The sequence below is a fragment of the Oncorhynchus keta genome, unplaced genomic scaffold (genome assembly GCF_023373465.1).
Source record: "Oncorhynchus keta strain PuntledgeMale-10-30-2019 unplaced genomic scaffold, Oket_V2 Un_contig_16382_pilon_pilon, whole genome shotgun sequence".
NCBI classification, from domain to species: domain Eukaryota; kingdom Metazoa; phylum Chordata; class Actinopteri; order Salmoniformes; family Salmonidae; genus Oncorhynchus; species Oncorhynchus keta.
In genome coordinates, this window is record NW_026279873.1 from 1 (window position 1) to 7,971 (window position 7,971).

The 7,971-nt window shown below is 43.3% G+C and overlaps 1 long non-coding RNA gene across 1 annotated transcript; it reads right to left on the reverse strand.

Annotated features, from left to right (window-relative positions):
- Nucleotides 1–3,296: 3,296 nt before the first annotated feature.
- Nucleotides 3,297–5,834, reverse strand: LOC127919336 (uncharacterized). The gene is made up of 2 exons (XR_008102573.1): nt 5,775–5,834; nt 3,297–5,682 (listed from the first exon to the last, which is right to left on the reverse strand). It is a non-coding gene; the product is annotated as an uncharacterized LOC127919336 (long non-coding RNA).
- Nucleotides 5,835–7,971: the final 2,137 nt, after the last annotated feature.

The following is a 7,971-nucleotide window of genomic DNA, read 5'->3' on the forward strand; positions in this document are numbered from 1 at the left end:
ATATTAGTAGTACAGTAGTAATGGAGGACGAGGGTCTCTCCTTTCTGTCTCTCTGTTTATTCTTGTGAATATTAGTAGTACAGTAGTAATGGAGGACGAGGGTCTCTCCTTTCTGTAGTACAGTAGTAATGGAGGACGAGGGTCTCTCCTTTCTGTCTCTCTGTTTATTCTTGTGAATATTAGTAGTACAGTAGTAATGGAGGACAAGGGTCTCTCCTTTCTGTCTCTCTGTTTATTCTTGTGAATATTAATAGTACAGTAGTAATGGAGGACGAGGGTCTCTCCTTTCTGTCTCTCTGTTTATTCTTGTGAATATTAGTAGTACAGTAGTAATGGAGGACGAGGGTCTCTCCTTTCTGTCTCTCTGTTTATTCTTGTGAATATTAGTAGTACAGTAGTAATGGAGGACGAGGGTCTCTCCTTTCTGTCTCTCTGTTTATTCTTGTGAATATTAGTAGTACAGTAGTAATGGAGGACGAGGGTCTCTCCTTTCTGTCTCTCTGTTTATTCTTGTGAATATTAGTAGTACAGTAGTAATGGAGGACGAGGGTCTCTCCTTTCTGTCTCTCTGTTTATTCTTGTGAATATTAGTAGTACAGTAGTAATGGAGGACGAGGGTCTCTCCTTTCTGTAGTACAGTAGTAATGGAGGACGAGGGTCTCTCCTTTCTGTCTCTCTGTTTATTCTTGTGAATATTAATAGTACAGTAGTAATGAAGGACGAGGGTCTCTCCTTTCTGTCTCTCTGTTTATTCTTGTGAATATTAGTAGTACAGTAGTAATGGAGGACGAGGGTCTCTCCTTTCTGTCTCTCTGTTTATTCTTGTGAATATTAGTAGTACAGTAGTAATGGAGGACGAGGGTCTCTCCTTTCTGTAGTACAGTAGTAATGGAGGACGAGGGTCTCTCCTTTCTGTCTCTCTGTTTATTCTTGTGAATATTAGTAGTACAGTAGTAATGGAGGACGAGGGTCTCTCCTTTCTGTAGTACAGTAGTAATGGAGGACGAGGGTCTCTCCTTTCTGTCTCTCTGTTTATTCTTGTGAATATTAGTAGTACAGTAGTAATGGAGGACGAGGGTCTCTCCTTTCTGTCTCTCTGTTTATTCCTGTGAATATTAGTAGTACAGTAGTAATGGAAGACGAGGGTCTCTCCTTTCTGTCTCTGTTTATTCTTGTGAATATTAGTAGTACAGTAGTAATGGAGGACGAGGGTCTCTCCTTTCTGTCTCTCCAAAAACGCTTTACGCAACCGTGGGACCTTTTGATTCCAAATTTAAGTAGATAAGATAGTAGCTGTCTATTAAAAAATATATACTGGTTGTTGGATTCCTCATGTCCACTCAAAAGGTAGGAAGAAGAAGTGTTTGGTTCTAATTGGATGTTGGACACTATATTTATTGACTATTATGTGAATCCTATAAATCAAAAAGGGCCAATCAACTAGCTTCATTTCCTCAGAGATCAAGTTACATTTCAAGTTGCTGAAATGACATGGAATGCCTCAGCGGTTTTTCCTAAATCTGTAGCAGCAGCTGGAATTTCCAGAGTTTTCCATCCCTGTGATTGGGTAGGGAATCTCCTACTCCTATAGGTCAGTAAAGAGGTCAGGTAGTATGGGAGTTGGATTGTGCCTAAGAACAGCCCTTAGCCGTGGTATATTGGTGAGGGTTTGAACAAATGGAACATCTCTAATTCATAGACAGAGCTGTGGATGCAAGGACCCACCATGAGATCTTCTGTAGCTCAGTTGGTAGAGCATGGCGCTTGTAACGCCAGGGTAGTGGGTTCAATCCCCGGGACCACCCATACGTAGAATGTATGCACACATGACTGTAAGTCGCTTTGGATAAAAGCGTCTGCTAAATGGCATATATTATTATTATTATTATTAAAACCGCTTTGAGTCAAATACAGTGTTTGTTTACATTTGCATTGTTTACAAGCTTATATTTGGGGTTCTGGTGAGGAGCACATTTCCGTGTAATGTCCCTTTGGCTTTAAAACCACACATTAGTTCAACAACTGCAGAGTTTCTGGACATGTTTTTAAGACAGTACTCACTGGTGTTAATCAGATCTTCAGTGTCCTCTTCATCTCTCCAAGCGTCTTCCTCCTCTTTTATTGAGATCGCCTCCTCTTCCACTCCAAAAGGTTCTTCCTCTTCTTTCAATGTGATACTGATAGCCTCCTCTTCCTCCTCTTTCATTCTGAAAGCTTCTTCCTCTCCTTTTACTGAAACATCTTCCTCCTCTTCTTTCACGACAATGTTCAGCCACAGACCCTCTTTCTCCGTCCAGCAGACCTCTTCTTTAGCAAGAGGGGAGTAGCTTGGAGAGCTCATGGTGCGCTCGCTAGCATTAACGATTAGCTTAGGTTAAGTATAATCAACACATTTGTAAATTGAACAAGTAAGTTACGTTTAAGTTAAATAGTAGATAGGTGTGTTAAAACACCGAGAACAATATACACAAAAATGGTCGAAAGAGCTTTAATGTTTTCGGTTGTATGTTGGCTACCAGGCTAAAGAGGTGGTTGAATGAGTCAGTATCCGTGTTGTTGAAACAGCTTCCGGTGTCGTGTTGGTCCACTAGATATGACGTCACCATCTGAAGGTCGCGCATCGCAGTCAGCTGACTGGAATGGGTAACGCAGTTTGGAAAAATATTCACTACATTGTTTATTCATTTAACGATGAGCAAATATGTTTTGTCTGACTTTTTACAGCCAATGCTTTCGTCTATGCAGACCTATAGCTACATATGAATATGTACATTATGAATATATACTGGTAGAATAGTTCCGTGTAGCTCAGTTGATAAAGCATGGCGCACGCAACGCCAGAGTTGTTTGATATGAGTCTGCTTAATTAATAAAATGTTCATAAATTAATACCTAGTTAGGGAGTTAACTCCAATCTTGACAATATAACGTCAATTGTCAGTGTTATGGCTGCTTTGCTTGATGTATTGTTGTCTCGACCTTCTTCCTCTTTGTGCTGTTGTCTGTGCCCAATAATGTTTGTATAATGCCTTGTGCTGCTGTCATGTGTTGCTGCCATGCCATGTTGTCGTCTTAGGTCTCTCTTTATGTAGTGTAGTGTTGTGTTGTAGGATTGTGTTGTCTCTCTCTTGTGATGTGTTTGGTCCTATATATTTTTTCTATCCCCCGTCCTGCATTTTGCCTTTTGGTAGGCCGTCATTGTAAATACGAATTTGTTCTTAACTGACTTGCCTAGTTAAATAAAATTACACTACTTCACATCAGCAATATTTTGTCATTCAGTCAAACAAACAGACAATTGTTTATTAATTTATTAAGAAAATCTGCGAAATGGAGAGTTGAAAATAAAGAGACGGGAGGGTCACAAAAGTGAAGTTTGGGAAAGATTTGCTGAAGTGCTGAAAGAGCAAGATGATACCTATGTCATGTGTGATGAATGTGAGGCACGATACAACTTTGTTCCCATTGGAAACAACGCCAATGACACATCTGGGGTTAGTTATCAGTGCGCTGCATTCATAACCAAGTGGGAATTTACCACATACGACTGGGGAAAAAATCCACATGAATGGCCATTCAACTGGTATTTACTACTTCACAATTGAAAAATCCCGACCTCCCACTTGGTTACGAACACAGCATTATTGGTTGCCACACCTCAGTCCATCTCATTCACATGAAAAGGGTTGGGGCTAGCTCTTTAAATGCCCCCACCTGCAGTCTTTGGGCGCGTTTCTCTGCTCAGACGTTGCTGACACCTGACTGAGTTTACAATGCTTGGACAGGTATTTGCACATGTTATGGCAATGGGCTCGTTCGAGCGGATCACTTTCGTCAAGTCACCGCCTTTTCAAATTGTGATGCATTATGGGGATAAAAAATGTCCATCTTGCGCCTACATGAACTTTAAAAAAAAAAAAACATATGATCAAAGATCATAAAGTCAATTGCAGACAGTCGACTGCACACAGTTCCTCCTCCCCAGCTGTAACTTACAGCCATTGGCTGAAATTGTGGAAGGTTCTATTGGGTCAACCAATCATCAGAGTGTTTCTGTTTGACCAAATACGAACAGGAACCAACTTTGCAAAACAATGGATAGTTACTAATGAATGTGATATTTGAGGATCTCTTTTTACTAATTGATTGTAAAATGTAGACATCTATTTATAGTTTCTGACTGTGTGAAAATGAAGACATGTTTATTTCGACATTGTTTCAACATACTATTTGAAATACACAGTGAATTCGGAAAGTATTCATACCCCTTCCCATTTTGTTACGTTACAGCCTTATTCTAAAATAGATTAAATACATTTTTCTCATCATCAATCTACACACAATACCCCGTAATGACACAATACCCCATAATGACACGATGACACAATACCCCATGATGACACAATACCCCGTGACGACACAATACCCCGTAACGACACAATACCCCATGATGACACAATACCCCATGATGACACAATACCCCATGATGACACAATACCCCATGATGACACAATACCCCGTGACGACACAATACCCCGTGATGACACAATACCCCGTGACGACACAATACCCGGTAACGATACAATACCCAGTAACGACACAATACCCCATGATGACACAATACCCCATGATGACACAATACCCCATGATGACACAATACCCCATAATGACACAATACCCCATGACGACACAATACCCCATAATGACACAATACCCCATGACGACACAATACCCCGTAACGACACAATACCCCGTAACGACACAATACCCCATGATGACACAATACCCCATGATGACACAATACCCCATGATGACACAATACCCCATGATGACACAATACCCCATGATGACACAATACCCCCACCCCCCAACCCCTCTTTTACGCTGCTGCTACTCTCTGTTTATCATATATGCATATATCCTTTAACTATACATTGATGTACATACTACCCCAATCAGCCCGACTAACCAGTGTCCCTTTAACTATACATACTACCCCAATCAGCCTGACTAACCAGTGCCCCTTTAACTATACATACTACCCCAATTAGCCTGACTAACCAGTGTCCCTTTAACTATACATACTACCCCAATCAGCCTGACTAACCAGTGTCCCTTTAACTATACATACTACCCCAATTAGCCTGACTAACCAGTGTCCCTTTAACTATACATACTACCCCAATTAGCCCGACTAACCAGTGTCCCTTTAACTATACATACTACCCCAATTAGCCCTACTAACCAGTGCCCTTTAACTATACATACTACCCCAATTAGCCCGACTAACCAGTGCCCCTTTCACTATACATACTACCTCAACTAGCCCGACTAACCAGTGTCCCTTTAACTATACATACTACCCCAATCAGCCCGACTAACCAGTGCCCCTTTAACTATACATACTACCCCAATTAGCCTGACTAACCAGTGCCCTTTAACTATACACACTACCCCAATTAGCCCGACTAACCAGTGTCCTTTAACTATACATACTACCCCAATTAGCCCTACTAACCAGTGCCCTTTAACTATACATACTACCCCAATTAGCCCGACTAACCAGTGCCCCTTTCACTATACATACTACCTCAACTAGCCCGACTAACCAGTGCCCCTTTAACTATACATACTACCCCAATTAGCCCGACTAACCAGTGCCCCTTTAACTATACATACTACCTCAACTAGCCCGACTAACCAGTGCCCCTTTAACTATACATACTACCTCAACTAGCCTGACTAACCAGTGTCCCTTTAACTATACATACTACCCCAATTAGCCCGACTAACCAGTGTCCCTTTAACTATACATACTACCCCAACTAGCCTGACTAACCAGTGTCCCTTTAACTATACATACTACCCCAATTAGCCCGACTAACCAGTGTCCCTTTAAACTGTAGTAACCTGTGTCTAATGCAGAATACTACTGTAGAATACTACTGCAGAATACTTCAAACTGCAGTAACCTGTGTCTAATGCAGAATACTTTAAACTGCAGTAACCTGTGTCTAATGTAGAATACTACTGTAGAATACTACTGCAGAATACTTTAAACTGTAGTAACCTGTGTCTAATGTAGAATACGACTGTAGAATACTACTGCAGAATACTTCAAACTGCAGTAACCCGTGTCTAATGCAGATTGCAGATGAATGTGAATCTGTTGCTACCTGAAGAAGTGTGTCTGGGGTTTACTGTGAATCTGTTGCTACCTGAAGAAGTGTGTCTGGGGTTTACTGTGAATCTGTTGCTACCTGAAGAAGTGTGTCTGGGGTTTACTGTGAATCTGTTGCTACCTGAAGAAGTGTGTCTGGGGTTTACTGTGAATCTCTAACTAGATGTTCAAAGGAGGTATATATATGGTCGTGGAAACGGTATTTTACACTCTTCAGTCCTTTCTGAAACCATAGCTGGAAGCCTGTGTCTATGAGGAAGGGAGTGAAGAGTCCTCTCTGAAACCATAGCTGGAAGCCTGTGTCTATGAGGAAGGGCGTGAAGAGTCCTCTCTGAAACCATAGCTGGAAGCCTGTGTCTATGAGGAAGGGCGTGAAGAGTCCTCTCTGAAACCATAGCTGGAAGCCTGTGTCTATGAGGAAGAGTCCTCTCTGAAACCATAGCTGGAAGCCTGTGTCTATGAGGAAGGGCGTGAAGAGTCCTCTCTGAAACCATAGCTGGAAGCCTGTGTCTATGAGGAAGGGTGTTTCGAGTGGGTTGGAAATAAAAAGGCATGGATGAGATAGCTTGTCTATGTCCCTAAACTGAGACCTGAGTGAACTTTTCACAATAGGGTTGATTGAGTGGTATTGTTTACTCAATGGTAGGGGCACAGACTAAGGAGACCAGGGATGGTAGTGGCAGACTAAGGAGACCAGGGATGGTAGTGGCACAGACTAAGGAGACCAGGGATGGTAGTGGCAGACTAAGGAGACCAGGGATGGTAGTGGCAGACTAAGGAGACCAGGGATGGTAGTGGCACAGACTAAGGAGACCAGGGATGGTAGTGGCACAGACTAAGGAGACCAGGGATGGTAGTGACAGACTAAGGAGACCAGGGATGGTAGTGACAGACTAAGGAGACCAGGGATGGCAGTGGCACAGACTAAGGAGACCAGGGATGGTAGTGACAGACTAAGGAGACCAGGGATGGTAGTGACAGACTAAGGAGACCAGGGATGGTAGTGGTAGACTAAGGAGACCAGGGATGGTAGTGGCACAGACTAAGGAGACCAGGGATGGTAGTGGCAGACTAAGGAGACCAGGGACGGTAGTGGTAGACTAAGGAGACCAGGGATGGTAGTGGTAGACTAAGGAGACCAGGGATGGTAGTGGCACAGACTAAGGAGACCAGGGATGGTAGTGGCACAGACTAAGGAGACCAGGGATGGTAGTGGCAGACTAAGGAGACCAGGGATGGTAGTGGCACAGACTAACGAGACCAGGGATGGTAGGGGCACAGACTAAGGAGACCAGGGATGGTAGTGGCAGACTAAGGAGACCAGGGATGGTAGTGGCACAGACTAACGAGACCAGGGATGGTAGGGGCACAGACTAAGGAGACCAGGGATGGTAGTGGTACAGACTAAGGAGACCAGGGATGGTAGGGGCACAGACTAAGGAGACCAGGGATGGTAGTGGTAGACTAAGGAGACCAGGGATGGTAGTGGCAGACTAAGGAGACCAGGGATGGTAGTGACACAGACTAAGGAGACCAGGGATGGTAGTGACACAGACTAAGGAGACCAGGGATGGTAGTGGCACAGACTAAGGAGACCAGGGATGGTAGTGGCAGACTAAGGAGACCAGGGATGGTAGTGGTACAGACTAAGGAGACCAGGGATGGTAGTGACAGACTAAGGAGACCAGGGATGGTAGTGGTACAGACTAAGGAGACCAGGGATGGTAGTGGCACAGACTAAGGAGACCAGGGATGGTAGTGACAGACTAAGGAGACCAGGGGTGGTAGTG